Source organism: Rissa tridactyla, chromosome 4 (assembly GCF_028500815.1).
Source record: "Rissa tridactyla isolate bRisTri1 chromosome 4, bRisTri1.patW.cur.20221130, whole genome shotgun sequence".
Taxonomy (NCBI): Eukaryota; Metazoa; Chordata; class Aves; order Charadriiformes; family Laridae; genus Rissa; species Rissa tridactyla.
This window is the reverse complement of record NC_071469.1, coordinates 49,699,978-49,726,796: the sequence shown is the minus strand read 5'-3', so window position 1 is coordinate 49,726,796 and position 26,819 is coordinate 49,699,978.

Here is a 26,819-nt window from a genome sequence, read left to right as displayed (position 1 = left end):
ACAATAGTTTGAGTGAAAAATTATTTCCTCTCCACAAAGTGTCTGTTTCAGAAATTACATTTTATTGCATGATGACACTCTGGATTAGTTATATTTCTCAAATAAAATGTTGGTAGGTATTCTATCAGGTGACCCTGAGGTCAAAGAAAAATTTTTGACATTGATCTCCCACATTTTAACTGTTTTAGAGTTGCTTTGTTTAAAATAATAAAAAATAAAAGCTGTCAAACTTTTCTGCTCCTGAAAAAAGAAAAAAAACCAAAACAAAACAGAGCTGGAGTACAAGAAAGGCAATTTCTAGGAAATTACATAAATTGTAATAGGGTCATAAAGAAAGGATTGTTAAGAGATAAATATAAAGCTGATGAAAGGAGAAATTTTTTAAACATGATGTGTAATTAACCTGTGGAACTTGCTTCCCCAGGATATAAATGAGGTTAAGAGCTTAAATGGAATTAATAAAGAATTGTACATTTACACGGATAATGAGAACTTAGACATGATAAAAATTTACGAGTGTATAAACCTTCATACTTAAGGGCAGAATTTAACTGCTAGCAGGTAGCAGCCTGAATGCCTCTAACAAGGTTCTATGACAATTAAGTATATTCTGATTAAAACCTAGCTTTTTATCTCGTTCATTCTACTGGTACACTACACCGATTTTCCTTTGTATTTGTCTGCACTTTTGTTCTGCTGTCTGTACCATTTATTTCCAGGGAGTGGTAAACATTTAGTTGTCCTAGTTTCTGCTAATATCCCCCTTGGTATGGAGAGAAAGAGAGAGCTCATTTTAATATATTCCTTCACATCTAATTTGCAGCACTTTTGGAGTCCCTGCTGTAACGTTATACTGATATCTAAATCTAATGCACGCTTGGGATCAGAGTTGTCAGTGGGCAAGATGGAGCAGTAATGTGACCACACAGAGAAGAGAGAAGAACTGGAAAGCTACAAAGATGACATGGAAACGCAATATCAAGAGGAAAAAGGGAGCTAAGAGAATGAGGAAAAAATTAATGGATACTGGGAAAAACGGAAATGTATGTGAAGCTCTGGCATCATGGATATCTCAAAGGCTAACTTGGGCTGAATGAAAGAAGATAAGAATAACTGCAGAGAAAAATCTGAACGGGAACAATATGAAAAATTTGAAACCTGTTATTCCCACAAAAAATTATGATTTTTATGAGAGCTTTAGTACAGCTGCACAGACCAGATGCTACCCTTGTTTTTTCGATGGATATAGCTTGCAAGAGGTATTCATTAATAGGCTTTTGGCTGTTTTGCGAAAAACCAATAGTGTATAAATACATTTGTTTGCCCTGAAAAGTGTTCAGAACCTACATGATATACAAATAAGCGGTGCTTTGTTCAGTCAAGTCAGACCTTGATGAATCCAGAGAAGCAGAAGACATTTTCTCTGTGTCCAGTTCCTAGAATATGTCTGTGTTCTAGGAATGAGACAGAATTGTACATCATGTAGTGACGGTCCTTGGAAGCCTTGCAGATGAAATTTTAAGTTAGTCTTCTCTGGAGACATGGCAAATATTAGGTGTTGCACTGTTAAAGTTCACATTGCTAGTATGGCTGCTGCATATGGTCTTCTAACAATCTTACTTTGTAAAGAATTTGTAAACAAACTCAAATCTCTTTCATTTCTATGTAACACATACATTTTTGAGACAGTTTAATGAGACGAGGATGAAGACCTCACTCATGAGTTTTTGACAGGAAATACTGCATGACTGTAAATCAACGGAGTTGGAGAAAGAGGGACGGCAACCTCGGTGAACAGAGAACAACACAGTCATGGCTGCTGGGCAGGGGTGTCCTCTGGGGGAGTTACTGGGTGCCTGAAACATCTGTCTGTGAGACAGATTCATTACAAGGGGAAAAGACATCCTGTGAAGGTTTAGAAACTGTGAGTATTGAAAAAATGTCTGTAATGCAGAATGTTAGTATTTAAAGATGTTATCTACATTTATCACATTTGTCACTTGCCATTAATTTAAATTCCCTTTATGCATCTGTTCAGGAAATAATTAGGATTTTATGCTGCAGTAAATATGCTTGTCCATCCATTAGTGCAAAGCAGAAGATTAATTGCATTACAATGGGAATCAGGACTACTGTATTCGGAGCTGCAGCGATAACAGTGACAGCTGCGCTGCCCACAATACTTTGCTCCGGTAAGCTCAAAACCAAGTATGGATGAGAAAATAACTAAACTCCTGACAAGGCAGGGTTATCTCTGTTCTTGTATGTGTAACCAGACAGACAACCACCAGAACAACAATCACACTAAAACTAACAAAATCATATTGTTAAAAAAATTCTGTTAATCAGTTAATCAGCTATTTTTATACACACAGCTTTATATAAATCGATTCATACTCTATATGAATCATTATATTTTATATAAAACTAACCTGAGCTCTCTTTAAATACCTGTGGTAAAATTCCAAAATGTACCAAGACATCGTAAGGCTATATTACTTTGGCAATAAAGCTTAGAAAGCTGAAAAAATCTTTATTGCCACTAACTGAAAATGACGTTGCAAAATTAGAGCCAAGACCAAAGACAATGAGTTGGAGAAAAGAAAGGTAGGTAGCAGAAAAACACTGTAAATCTTGCTCCGCGTCACTGTATCTGGCTCAAGACAGGAGCAGCGGGGTGATGGACCTCCACACTGCTCCTCTGTCCTAAGGTGTTTATGGATGGCCAAAATTGTACTTGTTGTTACAGAAACTGAAGAAACATGAGATAACTCCTTTTCTCCAATTTAAATGTGAATATCTTACGCAGAAGTGTCCCCTAAGTGAGGGTCCTTGTGATGGCATTTGTTTGTGGGGATTGTCTAAACCAGCTGAAAAATGCAGGAAAAATGTTTAATCTAAACATACCAATCATTTGCGATTAGTCAGGGGTTTTATACATTTTATATAATCATTCTAGTGCATCATATCAAATAGGCTATTAATGAGGTGAGTTTTAGCTTATCAAAAGCCAGGATTTTTAGGGTTATTTTGTGATATTCATAATGAGTTAAAATCAAATATACATTGGCAAGATTCTTACAGGCTTGGCAGCTAGAAATCAGCTGTTAGACTTAAAGTACATTTAGTCTTTGGTGGCTGCTCAGTAGTTATGGCTCCATTGCCCTGACTAAAGATAAAGCATTTTTACTGACACCATATTTGCTTGAATAATTTTTTGCAGCCAGTGCAAAATCTTCTTTATTTAAATTTGCTGGCTGACTCACTTTGTGGCACGTAGCTGGGGCCAAAATCAAAGAAGGTACTGCTCAAATTCAAAACTAGCCACATACCTTGCTTTTAAAGTGGATGAATGCTGAAGAGGTGGGTGCAACTCTCAATGGAAAGTTCAAGGTATTTAAAGTTTAACGTTTCTGGGTGGTTTTTTGTTTGTTTGTTTCTTTAAGGATGACCAATGCCTGACACATTTATCTATGCTACAGAGGTAGTGGAGTTACAAGAGACCAAAAAAAAAAAAAAAAAAATCATTAAGTATGTAAAAAGTGCCCTGAATTGACAATTTTACTTTGGTGTGGTAGATTAAGTCTAAACAAGAAGAATTTCCTTCATGTGAATAAAAGACACTAGATATAGGTCTGTACAAAGCATCTGCACAGCAGAATGTGAATAATGTGATCTTACCAAACATTTTTCATGCATAGAATAGAGAAAAACAGTTTACAAAAGAAGCCAGTGAAGAATAACTAGTTGGCTATCAGGGCAAATAGGTTTGAAAGAGATCCTGACTTTCATGATTAAGACTAGTATTGCAGATACCCACTGAACTGCTTGGTAACAAGATGTGGCCCAAAAAAAAGAGCATCTGACCATTCCAGGTCGTATACTAAGGTACTTTTCATTCTTGTGCTGTAGTCACTCATTCATTCGGTAAACTATGTTTTGCAATAGCTCAACTTCAATGAACTGTTACCAGAAAAATGGATTTTCCTTTCCAGGGTGTCTTGAAGTGTTTAAATCTCTTTGGTCAATCTCTGTGTTATTATTCAGGATGCTAATATTGGCTGATCCTTCTCTATTTGATTATCTTTATAAGTCATCTCTCTCCCTCTCTCCTGTGGAATGAAATTAGGAATACCTTCCCCCCCCCCTCCCCCAGCTATTTATGAGTATCACAGATAGATTTCTGCGGGACTTAAACAGAAGCAATAATACATTCGCAGACATAGGCAGCATCCCCCGCCCCAAACTTGTATTATCATGTGTAACTTCTTATGCTGTTGCTAAAGTAGCTGTACAAAAAGGAGGAGATGGTCATTATCCACTTATAATACAGAGTCTTTTTGTATTGTAAATAGAGTTATCTAATAATCAGTACTCTACTAACGGGTTAGTAGAGGACAACAATTACATAGCTGCTGGCATGAAAATGCAGCACAATTCCATGTGCTTTGTGGGATGATACAGACTGAAGCCATATTATCAGAAGCAAATACTACTGTTGCACACATGAAGTTAAGTATTCAGCACTTTCCCCCCCCTCCCCTTCCCCATCTTGTCAGGGTGCGACTGTGAACTAGTAAGGAATGCCCACAAATTGTGGATCTAGTGACTGGGAACACTGCATTTAATTCCAGTGCACTAGTTTGGCTGTAAACAAGTATTTCCAGGAAAAAGCAAGGCCAGGCTGGATGGGGCTTTGAGTAACCTGGTCTAGCGGGAGGTGTCCCTGCCCATGGCAGGGGGGTTCGAACTGGATGATCTTTAAGGTGCCTTCCAACCCGAACCATTCTATGATTCTATGAAATCCAGAACTGTTATATGTGATGAAGAAAGGGATACGATGACAAGCCCCATACTTGTGACTATATGGAGACAGGCATAAGAAGCGGCAGAAGGGAATGTTCCTTTTGCACTACTTTATTCTGATGCTTTTTCTCAATATGAAGATTCACTGTAATGCAGACAAATCAGATTTGCATGATTAGTTTTCTTTATGATACTTAGGGATTAAAATTACAGACCTTTTATTGATTTTTAAGGTCAATAAAATATGATTTTATCATCTGAATCGGACCTCTTGTCTACTAGACCACTGAATTCCATCCAGTCACTCCTGATTGCAGCCCAATAATTTGTGACTTCATTGAAGAGGTGAAGAGTGGACAATTTTCCTAAGTAATGTTTTGCAATGGTTAATTACCCTCACAGCTAAAGATGCAGACCATATCTCCAATTCTAATCTTTAAAATTATAGACAAAATTTCTTATTGCATACGTATACTGTACTATACTGTAGACCTTCTTCAATATCTAACATTCTCCTGTCAGTGAAGATTCTTTACAGTTATTGATCACCTCTCAATTTTTCCCTAATAAGATAAACAAACGAGCTCTTTTACTCTCAAGTTCTATATTTTCTTCACTCTTTCCAACTGCCTCTCTCTTTAAAAAGGTATGCTTAATACTGCTTTCATGAGTGATAAACACAGTAGTAAAATAATTTATTTTCTTCTAGTAATTACTCTTTCTCACATATCCAAAGCTTATGTTTTCCTTTTGTGCAATAACCTTGTAGTAAGAAGCTTCCAAGAGTTCAAACAAGTTAAATTGATGATTTTGGCCACTATTAATATGAACAGCTTTAGGTACTAACCATATTGTCACAACCTCCATCACTTATTAAACTCTTTTGAGTGTGCTGAAAAGGACTGAAAATAATTTGAGAAAGGGAGAGAGAGAGAAAATATTGGCTAAAATGCCAAAATAATACTTCTCCTAAACTGTGCTTTTTATGAGGAACTAATGAGCAGGATATCTGGCACTGCTCAAAGCATCTTTGAAGGTTTCTACTGTGGAAGCTGCAAAAAAATGAGATAAAGGTAATGCAGAACAGTGGTTTTGCTGGAAAATACCCTTGTTTCACAAATCTACATGTGATCTTGATAGGAATATTCTCTCCAAAATTGCTTTCTGAAAAGCTGACTGATAAAGCATACAAGAGCATCTGACTTCTTTTTTTTGGATTCCATTATCACCACAGGGAGTATTGGCCATTAATGAAAATAAAGGCTGGTATGTCCAGCTGCAGCTTTTAATTCCCACAGGCAAACAGTTGTATGTAAGAGTTGTTCCACAAAATAAAATATATCCATACTGCTAGGAGAGGGGGTTGTAGTTGTTATTTTAATGTTTGGTTCATTTGTTTGAGAAAAGTCATTAATTAATATATCTCAGAATAAGCTTGTGTGACTTCACTGTATTATGGAAGAGGGCTGAGCTTGTTGGAAGTGTTATGAACAATGTAATAGTCTTTAACTGGTTGGCAGACATGCACATAGATAGGACAAAGGCCACCTGGCCTTCATTTTATTTTTGTATATTTTCCTCATCTCTTCCTTTTTCTTTATTTTCTGCTCCCTAGTTATTGTTCAGAGTTCTGTCCACCTTCATGATGTGGGGTTATTTATCAATACATATGGGAATTTCACCTGCCAAGCCAACTCCTGCTTCTGGACTACATGGAAAGCTTAACTGAAGAGTGGAACAATGCCTCCAGTCACTCTTCTAGCCAGCTCTCTTGAATGAGGCATTCCTAGTATCCAAGGTAGTCTGAACAGACATGAAGAAATCATAATTTATCACTTGACTGACAGAAAAAAATGCAGCACCTGGTCTACGAGTCTTTTCTTGTTCCCATCTTGTCCCATGACTTCCATATGTACAGTTCAGCATCTGGTCTGACGGGATAACTTTTGCATTGTTGAATTCAAGGTCAGACTTCAAGAACAGCTTCTACATAGGGAAACATCTGTTGCTGTTATGTAAAACCTTACTGATCATGAAAGAATTTCAGGATCTACACAGATCATACGCTTTAAATAATGCTCAGGTATGCAGATTTCGTTAACCTGATTCCAAAGAGTTGCCATTTACCTCAGGTCTTGAAGTCCATAATTGCAGACACCACAGTATAATGCTTCTTTTACCTAGAGCCTTATACTACAGCAGAAAGATATTGAGCAGCATTGAACACCACAGAAATGGTTTTGAAAAAGAATTCATCTGGGGTAGACACAAACGCATTTTTTCTAATTGACTACACAACTCACACAATATTAGAGCTAGTTTCAGGTGTGTTTGCAATTCTATTTATTAAAGGCAGAAGATCTTCCCCTCTGTAGATTGGTATTGTATATTCTATTCCAGTAGGTCTCTGTGCCAAGAAAAGAGAAGAATGGGATTAGGGAATATTTATCTCTTGCCTCCATTGCCTTGGGTTCTGGCCAGGGCACTTCCATATTAGTCAAGGCCAAGACAGTTTGCAATCTCAAATGTAATCCTGATGGATTGTAATGCTGCAGGATATGTTACATTACCGATAATGGTTCCTGTAAAAGATTTGAGGATTTTCAGTTTCAAACATCAAAACAAATTACACTGAAGTTAGGTGTCATTTTCTATATTATATTCAGAGCCACTAGATGGTGGTATGCACTAGACCTGAGGAAAAGCACACAAAAGGACTGATTAATGTATTCCTCCGCTGCTTGAACAGGATTTTTTTCATTCCTCACTTTACCGTTTTCTTCTGGTTAACCTTTTTCCTATCAAACTTTTATTTAGAAGGTTGATTGCGACAATTATAAATTTCAATTGAGGTTTTTCCCAGCTTATTGACTGAGTTTGCATGACAATAAGACCACATTTTTAGATAAATCTGAAGAGCTAAGACAATGATAAAAAGTCAGAGAAGATTTACATGCATGCAATGAAAAAAAAATTATGAGCAGCTTGGCTTATGTTGTCTACGAAAACTTTCATAAGTGTCATCAGAAGTAAATCTTTTCTACATTTTTAATATTTAAAACTATCTATGAAGTTCAGATGATCCAGGGACCAGTCTCATGTAATTACTAGGGTAGGAGCAATATACTCAACAGCATTTTAGGAATTTATGTGTACAACTTTGTTGGATATCAAGTTTAACTTGCCTGTTTCTTCATACCAAGTTAAAAGACAGACAAAGCTGTATATAACTAGCTAATATACCTACCATTTGAGACATGGATTTTGGTCGTCCCTCCCCCCCAATCTGAATTGTAAGGGAGAAGCTAAAATGAAAATCTGGGATTCTTTTCCACCAACATACAGTTGGAGTTTAAGACATTCACACAGCGAACCAATGGTAGAATAAGAAATTGCAGGACTCTGAATCCCCAGCTATCAGGTCTACATGGTGACCTTTTGCTTCTTCAGTCCTAATCTTTGTCTTCTCCAGATGCCTATTTTTCCTTGTTCCATCTTTGTTTCTTTCAACCTCCATCTAGCTGATTTGGACCCACTCTGTGGCTCTGCCAACCCACGTAGCAATTCTATACAGCTTGGTAAAAGACAATAAGTTAGAAGTCTGAGCTGCAGAGAAAAGCCGTGTGCTACCACAGCAATATAAGGAAGTGCAGAGATCCATATTATAAGGCACTTTCCATTTCAGAGAGCTATAACACAAGATAAGATGATGAGAAAAATGAAAGAAATCATCATTCTATTTTTAGAAAATGCAGTGACAGAAAACTGATAATACATTGAAGCCCATTTAGACAAACGTCTTGTAACAGAAAACCTGTTAAAGAATAAGTGTCATTTATGCCACTATTTTTTATTATTATTTTTGATCTTAGATGAATTATTTCAAATGAACAAGACAGAAATCAATTGTTGTCAATGACATTTGAAAAATGAGGAGCAAACCTTAATGGGAATGAAAAGCTTTTATATTAATATAATGATATTTAAGACTCTTAACTTATTCCACACTAGTTCTTAGACAAAAAGCATGTTTGGCATTCAGCCCCAAACGTGACTTGATTGTGCGTGACACACAGCCTGCTCATTAGAAAATGGAAGGTAGAAGAAAGCTCAACATGGGGACAAAGAAAACACTTTAGTGATGCTGTTGAAGCATAAGCAATGAACTCACACCTCTGTTGCTGGTATTTTCTTTAATTCTGTGGGATAGATTTCTTTCCCCAGCCCTCCATCTTAATGATGTGCACTGCCTAGCTACATTACTGTATTTTGAATGCTATTGACTTGTAGGAAACCGTGATGCAGTGTTGTAAAAACAAGGTAGCAAAGCTCAATAAGCAATATTGTAGTGGGAGAGGTTAATTTCATTTTGAAACAAAACTGATTTCATTAAATAGCATTCACACTTTTATACCCACATACTTCCAGCACTACACGCATGTATGCAAATAGCCTGTCCAGCAATCGTGAAATCAAGATTGGATACAATTGATCTATACAGAATTTCTTGTGATAGAACAGACAGCAAGGGATGTCAGCCAGTAAGACTTTACAATCTCTCCTGCTTTTTTTAGATTGCTGCTCAAGTGCATTCAGGGATTACTCCGTAATTAGGGGGTGATTAGTCTCTCCATCCTGTCTACTGCTGTGAGTCATCAGTGTTTAGTCCCTTCCTTTTCTTTCCCCTCTGCAGGATCTTGATGACCTGCTAGTGTTGGTACCATCAACACCTGCTGTTCTCCTTAGCTTCTCCCTTCCACCACTCTCTTCAGGGCCTTCCACACCCATTTTCCATTCTTCGTTCATACTTACCCTAATGCTTGCATTACAACTGCCCGGAGACCAACAGGACAGGGAACAGCCAGCTGCCAGGAGGCTGAAAGAAAACAGTGACAAAGAGCGGCAATAACACACTACGGTGTTAAGGCTGATGGAAAGTTCTTCTTAACGGACATAAGTCCATCCTAAACTTCATGAGAACAACTGTTTTATTTAGATGAATAAGAAAACTAGGACACAGTGAGACATATTGTGGCAGAGCTACTAGGCTTGATGCAACCTCTTGCAATCTCAAGAGTGCAACCTCTTACGGTCTCAAGATGGGAGTTGAATGTGCTCTTACCACTCATACAATAGGTACAGGTAACTTCAGTGGAACGGTGTAAAAAACATTTTTTACAATAAATGTGTTAGGACAGTTTCAGTGTATAAGTCCTCTGTAGTTTTATACCAGTGCAATTTACAATGGTACCATAACAAGACTTCCCATTTCTTTTCAGATTTCCTTAGTGGGCAAAGAAATAGTTGGATTGTCAATGAATAGTTGTATTCCTCTTACATTGTTCCTCTATATGAAGCCTTATTCCACATGTGAATGCAACAAGCATTCGCTGTTTTCCTGTCCTGTAAATCCCTACTGAATTCATAGTTGTTTCAAATGACATAAAAATATGGTTTCCAGTTATGTTTTCTCCTTGAAGTGTCAAAATATACTGTGAGGAGCAAAAATGAATCTACTCTTTCTCTTCTCCTGCATCATGCTTGACATCACATGATTAACTCACTATATAATGAGGAACAAACAGTCAGTCAGGACACGTCAATCACCTCTATTTCCAGTACCAGAATATTATACACGGTAGACTAGTAATCTCATACCTTTAATCAGCTACCATGTTTCCCTTGTTCAAGACAAATGATGACATAACTGAAATGCCAGTTGGGAACAGCATGACATTGTCTATTTAATACTAAAAGACAGGGAGTGTTGTTCAGTAGTCAAAACAGGGCAATTAGGACTGGGTTTAGCAAGACTGTTACCTGACAATTTTTTTCTGCGCCTATAAAATAGAGAGAGTAGATCTTTAGGTTTTTGTTATGGGAAAACGTGGATAAGGTAGTGTGTATATTTTGCATATTGATGATGATTAGACTCAGATGACAGGTGGTTTCACTCTCTCTTTGCATTTATTTATATGAGTACACAAATACAAATAAAGGCTTAAGGAAATAAAAAAGTTATATTGTTCAACTGAGTGTGAATCAAGGGGGAAAGAGTGAAACTTTGAAGTACGTACTGGGACAAATCATGAAGAAAATTACAGCTCTAATCAATTACAGAAGTTACAGTTGGAAGTTAGCTTGAATGGTTAATAAATCAAAAGATTATTTCTGGGATGAGGATGCACTCATCCTCAAAGCATTACTTTTGTTGACCCACACAGAAAGCTGAAATATCTGGAAAGCTCAAAGTGTTCATTTAGAAGGCTTTAGTGAAACACTTTGTCACCATCCCTGCTTCCTCATCTCAACTAATGGCATGGAGGAACGGCATGAATTATTAAATTGGAACTTGGTTTGCTAAGTAATTGTGTTGTGCTTTTTTTGTTTTTATCTAATTTTGTAAATGTTTCCCTAGAGTCCTTATCTGGGGGCTGTATTTTTGAAAGACTTTTATGCTCAGTCAAGCTGTAGAAAGCATTTTAATTAAACATAAATCACTTTTGCTTGTATGTATTTGTATCAGCTATGTGGACAAAGATGTGTGTGTGTCAAAACAAGTATAGAAATAGCGTCATAAGGTAGCATGTTTTGTCCACCTAGCAGTCTCTGACAAGGTGATACTCGAGTGCCTCTTCAGTGGAAATCTATAAAAGCCTGATTATCTCCTCAAAAGCGTTCACTGCCTGCCAAGGTCACAAGGGTAGGAGAGCAATTGCAACAGCAAATGAGCAGCAGTTGAAAACAATGAGCCAACAATTCAGGAACAATGGGAAACAGAGGACCTGCTAGGAATGGGATTAATATGAAATACTGAAGTCAACCAGGATGCTACATGTGCATTACAGGGTGGATAGGACACGACTTTTTGTAAGCTCCAGCTCCAGGAACTCTTGAAAGCACTTGTAGAAACGAGACGTAAACAAATAGATCACATCACCTTATAAATCAGAGAGAATCAGAGAATCAGAGAATAGTTTGGGTTGGAAGGGACCTTTAAAGCTCATCTAGTCCAACCCCCCTAAAACAAGCAGGGACATCTTCAACCAGATCCTGTTCCTCATAGTCCCGTCCTACTTGGCCTTGAGTGTTTCCAGGGATGGGGCATCTACCACCTCTCTGGCAATCTGTGCCAGTGTTTCACCACTCTTATTGTGAAAAATTTCTTCCTTATATCTAGTCTGAATCTACCTCCTTTTAGTTTAAAACCATTACCCCTTGTGCTACTGCAACAGGCCCTGCTGAAAAGTTTGTCCCCATCTTTCTTAGAGGCCCCCTATAAGTACTGAATGCTGCTATATAGTTTTATTTCTGCTACTTTCTCCTGGCTACTTGTGTATGTCTAATACAGGTCCACCACTGCCCCAGGGGACTATTCCACAGTCTAATAAAACTTCACTATTAGTGTGTATTTTCTGATAAAATACACTCTAATTTTTCTTCCCTTTATGTTCAACCCAATAGTTCAAGCTTATATTCCTGTGTTGATCTGTATTGATGCTCAGTGCTTATCTTTACCTTTATCCAAATTATACGTTAATTTTAGTTCTTTTGCATTGAAAATTGTTCAGGAAGCAGACTGTGTCTGGTGTTATGAAGATACAGACAGCAAAAGCTGCAACCTGTCAGTTAGCATCTGCCAGAAATCAAACATCTTTGTAACATATAGTAATGGTCCAGATTTCACAGCAAAAAAGGTTTGCTCTCCTTGACCATGCACATGTACCTTTTCGAGCTTACCAAAATAACACCAGCCTTTAATTTTGCTTTCAGTTTTCAGATAAAACACCGTAGATTTTGTAGCCATGGCATTTAATTCCTAGTCAATGTGATATGGATGACTTACGGAAAGTCATGAGACAAGCGCACTGGAAAAATTTGTACTTTCTTGACATTAGGACTGGCAGTTTGTATAGGTGTCCCTTTTAAGCCACTTTTGTCCTTCCTGAACTTTTTACACAAGTTACAGACCTCAGGCAGCTAACCTAAATTGCAGTCATTGCTCCCAGACAGCTAAGGTTCAAAGAGATTAAAAAATGCGTTGGTTACATGCGTTTTTAAATCCCATCCCTTAAGTATGAAAGATGTAATGAAAATAACACGGTACACCATACAATCACATCTGCCACCTACACCAGAGCTCATCAATAGAGTAACAACAATTACTCAGGTAATTTAGATAGCAGGTTGACTGTATCTCTATTATGAATACATTATTCATATCCCATCTGTAAATGGCAAAAGACTGGTTAACTTATTCCTATTATTTTATTAATTTACTTGAAAGAAAAAATATTGTTTGTTCCTCCTTCAGAGATTTGTTTTCTTTTGATTTTATTTCTCAACTCTTATATTTAGGCACAGTCAGCTTCCCTCTTCCTTTAAATTTCCCTGATCTGTCTATGTATTTCCTTTACTTGAATCACTCCCATTTTCCACAAAGGATCTATACTGCAACTCAGAACTTGGCAGGGTTCATCTTCCATTCTGCTGCTCAGGGAATGGAAAGCTTTTGACAGCGGGACATGTGTTTCTATGTCTGAAGCATTTCTCTTTAAACTTCACCTTGCTGTTTCTCATTATGCCTCTCAAATTCTGCTGATTTGAGACACGAAGGAGAAATTCCAGAAGCATTAAGAAGATCTATTCCTACAATAAAAAAGACGTAATTTCTTCTGTTTCTCTCTGTGAAACAGAAAGGAAGGGTAAGAAAGAACATTTTCCTTAAGGGACTGATGAGAGAGGGGGAAGAAGAAAAGGGAAAAAGAGAAAAATAAAGAGAAACTTAGTTAACAATTTCTATAAGAACCCCAGCAACCAAATTTGGTGCAATCATCCAAGATCTACTTGCATGTAAATTTTCACTAAATAAAGATGAAATTCATTATGTTTGGCTTGTTAAACAAATAACAGAGGGTAAAAATTCTCTGGAATTTATTCTTACTTATTTTAATTAAAGCATAAACCTTTTCTGAAGATATTTGAAAAAGTGATATCTAGCTGAGAACAAGTTTGGTTTTCCAGCAAATTAATTGCTGGCTTTATTTGGTCACAGTTTTTTGATGCCTGTTAAGAAGACCAGAGTTACCTCACTGAAGGGAAAATTAAGAAAATAAAATGAGACAATGAGAGCCATTAGTTAGACAGTTTTTTCAATGAACGACGCATAGACAAAGGAGTAAGGAGATCTGCTATTATGCTTGGCTGAGCTAACAGTTCCCTGTAAACCCTAGAAAACATAATTTAAAGCTTTCTATTTCTTGGGCATTATGGGATTAAGTTCATCAGGGATTGTAATGCCTTTTGAGATCATCTGATTTATAACTTTATAAAAGTGAAAAATTTAATCAGAATTTCCAATGATTGTTGAAGTTAAAATAAAACACCCTTTCTCACACCAAGCCTTTTGGATTTCTTTGCTTTCTATGAATTTGAAATGCTCAGTGTTATGGATGTGGCCTCATCGGGCACTTGCAGAATTAGATCCCATCTCACTGTACTTTAATGGGGATTCCTCTCTTTTATGTGGTTCACAGCTCCCTAGATTATATATGCTGACAATTCTTGCCAGTTAGCAGAGATTGCTTGAAGTGAGGCTGCTCATCCAATTATTCCATTTTATATTATAAAACATGAGAAAAACAATATTTGCTATAATTACAATAATGCTCATGTAGCTTGCTCTCAGACAAAGAGTAGATGCATTTCCCCCTACTATAATATATGTTGCTTATACTTCTGCCTCCAAATAGAAGACACAATTTTAAAAACTAATTTATATTGCATCTCTGTGGTTTCTGTAAATATACTGGCTTCTATTAAAAGAAAAAATCACCTTGAACTACAACTACAAGTCCAATTCAGAAGCAGTCTTGCTCAAATCATCCACCCTGTGAAATGCAGTGCATTGAGTAATTATGCTGAGAAATATTACTGGAAAGGCTTTACTTAACCTTTTATTCATACAGTCAATTGCAGCCAAGTTCTCCAGTTTTGCTAATCCCTCAAGTTCTGCTAACATAGTACATTCATATGCTTGGGGTAGTGCCTCTGTGGTCTGAAAGTATGCCATCCCTGGTGTGTACAATTGTGCAAGTGTATTCTGGCTTCGTGTTCTAAACATCTTGGCAAGATCATGCATGTTAATACTGCATGAAGAATTGTAGACTTGGAGGCTGACGACTAATACAGGGCAAAACCAGGTGGAATAGGAAAAAGCCTTTGTGTACATAGCAGGTGATAAATAATAAATTACAACAAAAATCATAGGAATACTTTGTACAACTTTAATGCCTCTTCCTCTTCCTTCTCCCAATTCAACGATCCCACATGCCAAAAATCAGTCAATTAAGCTTTGTAATGAATCAAAGTCCACTCTGCACACTCCCACATGTAAAGAATTATCCTTATTACAATAACTTTTATACCTGGAAAGACTGAAGAGTCTCTGCTCTAACAATGTGCCATTCCCTAACTGCCAGGACTCTGACAAAATGGCATTTTTTCTCAGGACCGTCGCTTCTCTGTCCAGATGACCAATAAATACTGCTTTGTGTAAAAATATATTATGCCCAGATGGTATCCAAATGTCAGTGAAGGCTTCGGTTCTCTTTGCAGAGCCTGGAGGGATGACCAAATTGAGGATCTCAGGTCTACCTGTAGAATCAAAGTAGTTGGGGTGCCATGTCCTTACACAGGGGAAAAGTAACTCATGGAGATGTTGAACAGTTTGTAAATAGAACAAAGCACTCAGAAGTGCAAGTCTGTGACAGTCTGTAATACGTAGGAGAAAATTTTTAGCTCGGGTTTGCCTTTGACTTCAGAATCATTCTTGGATTCTAGGGGTGAACTCCTCAGGAAGGTTGGTAATAAATTAAGAACAGCTTCACCTTAGGGCACTCTTTGTCTGGACACACTGGCCTTTTGTGAAGTGAAGCTGGGCATTACTTTCATCATTATGGCATGGTGAGGAAAGTCATAAGGGAAACCAGCACCAGTCAGGAAAAAAATGCATTATTACTTAGCCACAGTTCTATTCCTATGTTTCTTCTTGCCAATTTCTAAAATGTAAATCCAATTTGACTGTTTTTCCAGTTAGAGAAAGAAACCAGTACTTTAACCTGTAAGTTAAATATGTTATTTTCAGACAATTCCATACTAATAATATCAATATAGCAAATGTGTCTGAGCACCTAGAACTCAGTCTTAACCTTAGAGAGAGAGGGTCAAGTAGAACAGTACAATGAATCTTACTTTCCCTGTGATAATTTATGCACCTTTCTCAGTAATAATACTCCAGTCATAGCCCAGATGCAGTCTGCCAGAGAACACATGCATTTTATAAATAAAGTAGTCAATCTCGGGCAAGTGAAAGGAAAGCATGATTTTTTTCAAGAAAAACAAGAGTTTAAGATGTAAGATTTCTTTCTCTTCACACACTGAAAATTTGGAATTCATGAAGCCTGAATCTGTATTAACTTGATAAATGTAATGCACTCCTACTCCTGGTGTTACGAAAAACAACGCAGACTGATAAGTTCATTGTAGGTATCTATGATTTTTAAATTATGGATTTAAGGATGGGTAGTCACCAAAATGAACATCCCAATTTTTCTTGCACCTCTGACACACAACACCTCTGTGTCTGCAAATTTTAGTTAGGTCTGTAAGGAGCAGATATGTGTACAGTACAAATGGGAAAGAATAAGACTAACTGAAGGATTTTCCATCTCTTTAACCCTTGCCTTTCTTCCATTTTTGACGTATTGCTAATGTGGGAACACAGATACCGAGATCCTGTGAAAGATGATGTGATCTTATGTTATCATAGAATCATAGAATAGTTTAGGTTAGAAAGGACCTTAAAGATCTAGTTCCAACTCCCCTGCCACGAGCAGGGACACCTCCAACTAGACCAGGCTGCTCAAAGACCCATTCAGCCTGGCCTTGAGCACTTCCAGGGATGGGGTATTGACAGCTTCCCTGGGCAACCTGTTCCAGTGCCTCACCACCCTCCCAGTAAAGAATTTCTTCCTAATATCTAATCTAAATCTACCCTCCTTCAGTTTGAAGCCATTACCCCTTGTCCTATCACTACATGCCCTTGTAAAAAGTCCTTCTCCAGATTTCTTGTAGGCTGCCTTTAAGTACTGGAAGGCTCTCCCTGGAGCCCTCTCTTCTCTAGGCTGAACAACCCCAACTCTCTCAGCCTGTCTTCATAGGAGAGGTGCTCCAGCCCTCTGATCATCTTCTTGGCCCTCCTCTGGACCCTCTCCAACAGGTCCGTGTCTTTCCTGAATTGAGGACTCCAAAGCTGGATGCAGTACTTCAAGTGCAGTCCCACCAGAGGGGAGAAGAGGGGCAAATTCACCTCTCTGGATCTGCTGGCCATGGTTCTTTTGATGCAGCCCAAGATACAGTTGGATTTCTGGGCTGCAAGCACACATTGCTGGCTCATGTTGGGCCTGTCATCAATCAACACCCCCTAGTCCTTCTCCGCAGGGCTACCCTCAATCCATTCTCCACCCAGACTGTATTTGTGCTTGGGATTGCCCCGACCCATGTGCAGGAACTTGCATTTGGCGTGGTTGGACTTCATGAGATTTGCATGGGCCCCATCTCTCAAGCCTGTCCAGGTTCCTCTGGATGGCATCCCTTCCCTCCAATGTGTCAACCACTCCACACAGCTTGGTGTCATCAGCAAACTTGCTGAGGGTGCACTCAATCCCACTGTCCATGTCACCAATGCTGCAATCCTGCCACGGAAGCCCACCAAATTTGTCAGGCATCACTTGCCCTTAGTGAAGCCATATTGGCTGTCACCTAAAAGGTCCTTATTTTCCATGTGCCTTAGCATAGTTTCCAGGAGGATCTGCTCCATGATCTTTCCAGGCCCAGAGGTGAGACTGACTGGCCTGTAGTTCCCTGGGTCCTCATTTTTTCCCTTTTTGAAAATGGGGGTTATGTTTCCCCTTTTCCAGTCATCAGGAACTCACCAGACTGCCACGACTTTTCAAATATAATGGAAAGTGGCTTAGCAACTTCATCCTCAAGTTCCCTCAGAACCTGCGGATGGATTTCATCGGGTCCCATGGACTTGTGTTGTCAGTATTCCTGCTCTGAGTGGATTGCACTCTGAGTGGGTTGTTGGTAGACTAATTGACCTCTAGAGGCCCCTTTTGACAAGTATTTCCCTGATTCTTTGGTGCAGTTCTATTTCTGTCATTGACTTTCCAGGATATGTTTTTTTATCGAAGTTATGAGTAAGGAGGCATGGCCTCGAATATATGCACTTAATGGACCTAAATTACTACAATTTCTGAAAAAGGAAGATCATAAACAAAAAACTCAGGAACATATTTTCTCTTCCCACTACTTGAAATAATTCACCTATTTCTCTCTTCTTCTGTTTAACATTGTTTCAGCTGGGAAGTCCTGGGCAAAAGGAATCAGTGTCAGCTAATCATCACCACATGACTGACTGCCAGCAAAAGAGTGCTTCCAAGTGGCCACTTATGAGATGTAAAGAGGAAACAAGGGAACTTCAGCTGAGATGCCCAATCTCATCAGTGGATATCTTGAAAAACTGATTAAGGCTTAGCTGTAGCAAGGTTTCTCCAAATGTTTTTAAAATATTACATGCAGTCCAAATATTTCTAAAAGCTTTTAGAAAGCTGGGGTTAAGTGGTTTTTTTTGGAGTCCAGAAACACCGGGTGGGTACAGATGTCTGTTTAGTTTGCTCTACCGTTGAGGTCCTTGATGATGGGCTTACTCAGAGGCCATCCTTGATGGGTCTGTTAGCTGAGGATGAGTTAGAAGATAAATCCTCTAAAATGACTAGGATTAGAATATCCCCTTTTTCTTGCAGAATGGAGTTCTTGAAGGTCAGAGATGGGTGTGTCAGAACAGGTCTGATTTTGTCACAAGCTGCTGTTTTAGTTCTTGTCATGTTTGACCAAGCTACATTCAGAACAGCTTTAGTCCTCAAACAAAACGATTTCTTGGTTTGTTCACTCAAGTATATCCTTCATTTTTTGGAGTTACTCGTTCTGAGTTTAAAACCTGATAGCCCTGTTTATGAAGTTTAGCTGTCATGAGCATGGCCCATGTTTGTCCTCAGAATTATTAGAGGTGGTTCCTAAGTCCCATTAATGGTACCTGGGTGAAACTAATCACTGTAGCCCATTCTGGGTATATAGTCACATTCAAAGTTTCAAAGGTGTTGTATTGTTATTGAGCTACAGAAATGCAAGAGAGCAGAGTAAGATGAAATGTACTGCTCATATTTGGTTACTAAGTGTATCATCTTTCATTCCACTTTTAATATACTAATTCAGAATATGACGAGGGAGTTAAATGGAAAAAAAATCCACAAAACCTTAGAGTGGGAGAAGGAGCATACACAGAATCACAGAATGGTTCGGGTTGGAAGGGACCTTAAAGATCGTCCAGTTCCAACCCCCCTGCCATGGGCAGGGACACCTCCCACTAGACCAGGCTGCTCAAAGCCCCATCCAGCCTGGCCCTGAACACTTCCAGGGATGGGGCAACCACAACTTCCCTGGGCAATCTCTTCCAGTGCCTCACCACCCTCACAGTAAAACGTGATTAAAATTAACGGCAATATTTCTATTTATTTTAATATTTAATCATCAGTTTCTATCTGAGATTATTCCTTGGATTCACTAGATAACACGTGGCAATAAGCTTTATGGTGTTGTCTCTTTTATTTTTTCTTAAATTAGAAAATTAATAGTTACAGTACCTGATTTGTAAGACTAAAATATCAATTAATACATCTCAAATGTTCTTGAAAACATCAGGTAAAAAAAAAAATGCTTCTGAATAGCCATAAAGAGCACTCAGCAAATTTGCAGGGGTTTTTCTTGTTACACTGTAACTAATTTCCATCTATTTAAACTGTATTTGAGCGTATGAACATACCACCGTGAGGTAGATATTCTCTCTATTATTTCATGAAATTATCAGGCAGAGGGAGAGGACTTCAGACATAGCAACATTTTCAAAAGCAGTCAGTAAGTGTAAACATTTCAGATTTGGGAAATTTAGTTTAAGACATCATTCTGCCTAGTTATACCGTGATTCTGAGATCCTATAGTCCCTAATACTTTAAATCTTCTTTTAGCTTTTTCTCATCAGTTCCCTGTAAGCAAGGTTATGTGAACTGAAGTGCATGAAAAGTCCCCCAAGTACCTCTTCTGGGGGAAGACTTCTATTAAATAATGATTTTGAATCTCTGGGTCAGGTCTTTTCCCACCCTCGCAAAACGCCCTTTGGTATTTCCCAAGATTTAGATTGTCATTAGACCACAGCCTGTGGTCAGGGTTTGTTGAGGTAGAATCTCACTCCCACTTATTCGTAAAGATGCTAAAGAAAATGAAGATTAAGGTGAAGGCTAACTATACTGTTTTCTTAAGAACAACATTACAAAAGATGTGGGACAGTGGACTGACCTATACACCTTTCCTTTCAGTAGAGTCAGTCTGTAACATCCCTGAAGCAGCAGAACACGGAATTCTTGGCTACTATGTAGTGCCGTGTGCCATGAAAAGAAAGTACGAAATAAATTGCAAATACAGGAACATGAAGTGTTACATGCTGCAGTTTCAAAGAGTTTCTTGCATAGGCATTTATGCACTTACAAGGCTCTCATCATAGTACTATTCGGAACACAGAAGTGGAAAGCAATTGAATTATCTATGAAGTTATTTAAATTTATACAAGAAATTACAAAAGATAATGGTGTGGCTATACCTCCATTATTCCATGTTTTGCTAAGATCTCGTTCTTACAGCTTTAAGAATATGTGCGCCAGCAATTTTGCAGATTTTGCTAACATGGGATCCCTAATTCAGGAATTTCCTCTAGTTTAGTTTTTTTGATTGTTTGATTTAGTTTTTTGCTGTTCAGATTATCTCCCACTTTGCATGATATCCAGAGGTTATGCCAAGTCCTATTGATTCCTGCGGAAATGTTTTAATCAATAAAAGAGCCTAGTTAAGTTGAAGAGTTTCCAAGGTTGCCTTTCACATCTCTTCCCCTCTTCTGTTAGATGCACTTACTACGTGTGGTGCCTTGTGATCAGTCTCTGGAGAGGTTTTGATTCCCCCAGGTCCCAGGAACGCCCTGAAAGCCCTGGTGTGACAGTGTGACTTGCCAGTGCCCACAAAGTAGCAGGGTGCACTGGGGTGAAGCGGCTGCCACAGCTGTGCAGAAAGGGGGTGAGAGAAGTGGTAGCAATTCTGTACTTCTGTCTCCCTTTGAGAGGAGGTCTCTGCAAGTGTGAAGTGCACTAGCTGACTGGAAATGTTTCCTTATTTGTTTCATGTTAAGGAAGTGATGATGCTGTTGGATAAGGGGTAAGAAGAAGGTCCTGAGCATGTCGTTCTTAGGAGAAATAGCTTGTGTCTTTTGTTTCTCTATCCTGTAGGTTTTTACATGGCTTCACAATCATGACTGATTCTTTTTCTGTATAAAAAATATCCAAACTAAGCAAAAAATCCAGGGGATAAAAATATCTTTTTTAAAGCTGTACAGCAAGGCTTGATCATGAAACTTTTATTTATACATGTGTACACACATGAAAAAAGCTCAAAATAGCTCTAGGTTTATTAATGAAATTTGGGAGGTAGAGTTCCCTTCTCTATAACTTGGCTATGTCGTATGCACGTCTACAGCAAGAAAGTTTTTGAATACACTGGGGAGTCAAAGAAGAGCAATAGGAGTCTCACAGGGAAGCACAGACTCCTGCATGGTTCAGAGCTTCACATAAGTTGTAGAAATGCACATTCCAAGTTGGAAAAATAATCCTGTAACTTGGTTTGTAGCACTACAAAGAAAAACTTTTACTTTTTTCCAACCAGAGGTTTCATCTGAGATCAGAAAGCTGCCAGATTAACACCAAGTTTCAGAGCTTTTTGGAAGTTTATTGTATAGATTTGCAATTTCCCACCTAAGTTCGCTACACATTGGAATTTGTAGGTGCTTATCCAGCTCTATAGCACCCATCAGCTTATACAACTGTTATGAATGTTTTGGATGCCTTAAAAGTGGCAGACCAATCTTTTGTATAACCATATCTTGCAGAAAATTAATTATATTATTTGGTTTGTGGCAATTTTTTAATTGCAAATTAATTAGCTCCATCTGCTCTGTAATTTTCCACTTAGCAGGTAATAACTTTTGAAGCATCTGTTGCTTCTGAGACAGATAAGACAGTATTGAGGATAGTAATTCTTATCCCTCGAAGTTATCTGGTTAGACAGTAGGGATTTTTTGAGACTTAGGTTTTTTTAAATGAGATCTTCACTGCACTGAATTCTAAATGTCTTCATTTGCCGTAAGTGCTTCTGGCTCATTACTTGCCGCTCTACTTGCTGCTGATTAATACAAGAAATTTTTAAAGCTGGAGAAGTCTGTTTGTTATATTTTTAATTTAAAATTGACTGACTGATAAATCTGCTTTATATAGAATTTTCCTGTTGATGAAGAAGAATGTTTGCTACTGTACCTGGTGTTGAGGTACAGCTCAGGGGGAAACAGAGCTCTATTTCCAAAACATAAATATCCTCATCCGCAAAAAGTAAAGTTAAATTTTACAGCAATGTCTCATTAAGGATGTGGTAAAGGTCCTGAAGAAAAAGCAAACTTTTGTGTAAAGAAAGTAGGTTTCTCCTTTGGCTTTAGTAATGTACCTGCACCCAAAACTCTGAGACAAATTCAGACCTTCAGTGATCAATTCTTGTCAATTATGTCTGTCAATACTTTCCAAAAATCACATCTTGGATTTTCTGTGTTTACAGATGCATCTTGCTTTTACGTCTCTTTTGTAAATGGTATTGAGAACCATGCTCTAGTGAAATGGTTGCTGTTAGGGCATATATGACAATGCATCCTTTTGACTGGAAATTTCATAACATGTTATGACTCCGTATTTGTTGTAGGCAAATCTGGCCACTGATGTTGATTAATTTTATAGGTTTAGATGCAGATTTTCGCACAGATGTTGAGGAGTTCTCTCCAAAGCACAGTAAAACTTGAATTTACGCAGGCATATTTTCTACAAATCTAGCAAATATCCCTACTTTATGCTGGCAAACCTATTTCTTAACCCTTGTTTGATCATGTTTTCGAACATACCACAAATTAGTCCATCCTAACAACTGTTCCTATTCACAAAGCTGATTTTTGTTTTTTGAGGTTTGTGACACAGGAGTCAAGTGTTTCACCTGATGGCTTGTGCCTTGCAAAGAAAATAACTTTCACAAAATGCCATTCTTGCTAAGATGAAAGTGTTCTTTCTATTTTTTGAATGTCAGTGGCTGGCATTATCCTGGCCCTAATGAAATGTATCATAAAACTGCAGTGCCTCTCCAGTGCCTTTGACATACAACAACAGAGGGATTAATTTATGTCTCTGTTCACTGTGTGGTATTAAGAATCTTGGGAAACCAGACTGACAATTTAGGTGTCAAATAACCGAGTTTCCTATTTACACATGTACAAAACTTAGTTACACATGTGTACTGGTGCACTGCAATAAAAGGTGCCAACAGGAAATTTCAGACTTTCCTTTATTTCTCTGCCAAATTCCTTTACAGGTGGCTTGATTTCTTCCTTTACCATAGACTTTTCTTCTGACACCTTATCAGAAGTGTAATCAGAAGCAAAACTGTATTTAATCTGACATATTTGAATTGGATCCATGATACAGAGCATATTTTTTTCACAAGAGAGTGCTTAGTAGTCACTGACACTAGTGATCGCTCCTACCCATTCCATTTTTACTTCATCTCATAAATCTAGAGAAAAAGTGTATTGGATCCAAATATCCACACTAGAAACCCCCTTGTCTCAATTGGTGTTACTTGGTTCCTCTAACATCATTCACCAGTATGATTTAGGATTAATAATGCATTAAATTCTTTTCATGTCTTGGGAAGTAGTTTCTACCTCTGGGAGGCAAGGCATTTTGGAGAAGCTCATGCTTTAGTTTGTCATACTGTTTGCTTTGACCTTATTAATACTCTTGAAGTAGTTACAGTTCAGCACAGTCAACTGTAGCCCGTGTCAGATCCTCAGTTTAGCAGCATTTTAAAGCAAGTCAGGACATTTTTCTCTAATATGCACCACTGCTCTTTCCATCAAAAACCTTGAGCTTCAGTAAGACTGCTGACCTTGAGCTAGCTTGCAGTCAGCTGGATGGTGTCTGTATCCAATGCTGCCACCTTCAGCATGAAAACAGCTCAGCTTAGGTATTTGTGATTTTTTCTTAGAGCAGCCTGACTCTTGCAAAGATGATGTGAACTCTTACCGGTACTGAGAGCTGATGAAAATCTCCTTTTTCCCATTTGGTGAAAACCCTGGAGCAAGAAAGCCAACACTGTTTCCCGTCGGATGTGTATTTAATCAACTGGTGGTTGAAATATGTCACAGTACTTGCATGAAATCATGCTTTATGAGAAAAGACTACATAAATGTCACAGGACAAATTATTTCCCTTAAGTAATACAATTTCTTTTGTCAACACTGTTCATGCACAACTGAGCAACTGATTTTCAGGAAAGACACATGTGAAATCAGAATCCAAACAGAATCATAAACAATAAAGTATGAAGCAATTTATGCAAAACTGTAAGAGTGGGGTTTTTTTTTCTGACAAAAAAAACATAAAACAATCAACAACAAAACATCACGCCTCACTTGAGTCTGGCCAGGAAACACTAAATTAGCTAAACAGGGATTTGACTGCAAACATTTCACCTAGGAACTTTCCTGTCCAGGCAGTTGCTTTGAATGGACAGCATTCTTGGAGCTCAAAGCTGAGACTATACATCATCCCAAACAACTGTAGGAGTCCCTTAGTTTTACTGAAAGTGATACATGGAGCAATACACACTCAGGTAATTCTAAAATGCTCTCCAACCCACTCCCATTTCCCTACTACGTAGGCAGCTAAAAGTGGATTCATTAAAGACCATTTCCTAACCATAAAAATTATCTACCTGAAGTACGGTGGATGTGATATAAGAAAAGCCCACAGAACACAAGGTATTTGGACAAAATGTTTATAGACTTGCTTAAAGCTGAAAAAGAGCTTAAAATTGTTCAATAAGCACTTTTTCAATTCAACTGCTTGCAACCAGAACAGGCAGAAAAACGAGTATTTGTGAATCATTTGCAAACAACAATGTGAAATGGGAAAGAGCATTTTTGCCAAATCCAGAACAACTTTTAGTTCCTATAGAAATATTCATAAATCAGCCTTTGCCAGGGAAAACCAATAATCAAAATTTCTGTGGTAATGTAAATGTGGGAAGTACCTGAAATGAAAGGAAATTTGAATTTTGCCTCTCAGGAGATAACTGTATGATGTATGAAATGTATGAAAAAAACCCCACGCCTGTTTTTTTCTGGGGTATGCTGTTTATAAGGGCAATGTGTCAGACATTCAGTTATTTTGATGTATTTTTTTAATTTTTAAAGATGACTGTTTTGCACATGTCTTCTTTGATAAATCACATTATCTCATGCTTGTAAGCCTTGCTCTTCCTTCCCCAACCAGCTGCTTTATTGACTTCTTTTATTTTTGTTGCATGATGTGTGAAAACAGGCTACAGACTGTTCCTGGAAGCCCAACCAGCTCCTTGGGATTCACTCAGATTTTATCACCTTTCAGAATAAAAACATCCTGCCAGCTGCACTTGCAAACATGGGGTTTGGGTGCTGTTCTGTTGACTAAAGGTATATAATTTGCTCCAAAAATAGAGCATGTATGTAAGAGTGAATAAAAGCAGAGCTCCCTAAACAGCAATATTACTTTCTTGCTGTAGAAGCAAGAGGCCTGGCTTTTCACCAGAGTGAAAGAGGACAACAGGAGTGCAGATCTTAGTTTCCGTTGATGAAGCCAACTACCAGGGAAGTCACCAGTAAACTTGATTACTGGAACTACTTTTCGTTCAATTTAAATCTTTTTTTCCCAGTTAATATTTTTGCTGCCTTTATCAATATTCTTTTCCTTCACCTTTGGACCCTGCAAAGGCTCCAGTCTCTCCTTTGGAGAGTTTTCACTGTTAACAGAGAGATAACTTTAGAGACTCGAGGATTTTAGCTTCTTTTGAAGTATGCTATCGTCAGCTCTCTCAATACCTCTGGCTGAATGACTGAGCAGTTTGTCATGTCTCATCTAATGATTACACACACTCTGAACACACAGTAACACTGTACTGTGCTCTTAAGCAAGTACAAAAATGCAACTAGAAGGCATGTCCTGAATTTCAGGTTGTGGTATTCAGTGGAGCTTAAGGCTTATGTATCCATAACTGATTTCTTTCTGGTGTATATTGAATGTCTGAAGTGTCCTGAGGAATGCAGGGGGTTGCCAGGCCTGAATGTGAGTTAGCTGGGTGGCATATTCAGGGTGCAGTTCAGCATGCACCCTCTCACACGAAGGGAAAGGACTCCAGTTATTACATGAAGCACTCTGTTGCCGTTAGGAAGAAATATCAGTTCAAGCCATAATTAGTGGCTAGAAACCTGAAACTTTACAATTAGTGCACTATGTGAGATCGGGATCTCTTTAAAGCTCAAATGTATTATCAGCAGAACCGAGCACCTTGGCTGGTGGATTTTCTGCTACTAACCAGTCCTCAAAATGCTACAATCCCTAAGGTAGGTTGTAATACTGCACTCCATAAATACCGAAAGGGTTTATTGTGCATGTTTTGGAGTTCAATAAAGCAACTGTAGCTCTGCTTAAAGGCCAAATTCCTACAGAACCTGAGGACATCTTAGCAGAGGTACACTTTGCTATGCAAGTTTGCTTAAAGCCCATGGCAAAATCCTGAGTTCATCCTCTGAGTTTATAAGAAAGTCACAAAATGACTGTCTGTCTCAAAACAGTATATCTCTTTGAAGACAAAGACATCTTGAAACAGTCTGAAACACGTATCCATCCAAAGAATTTCCCTGGGCACAGAAATACTTTGGTCCT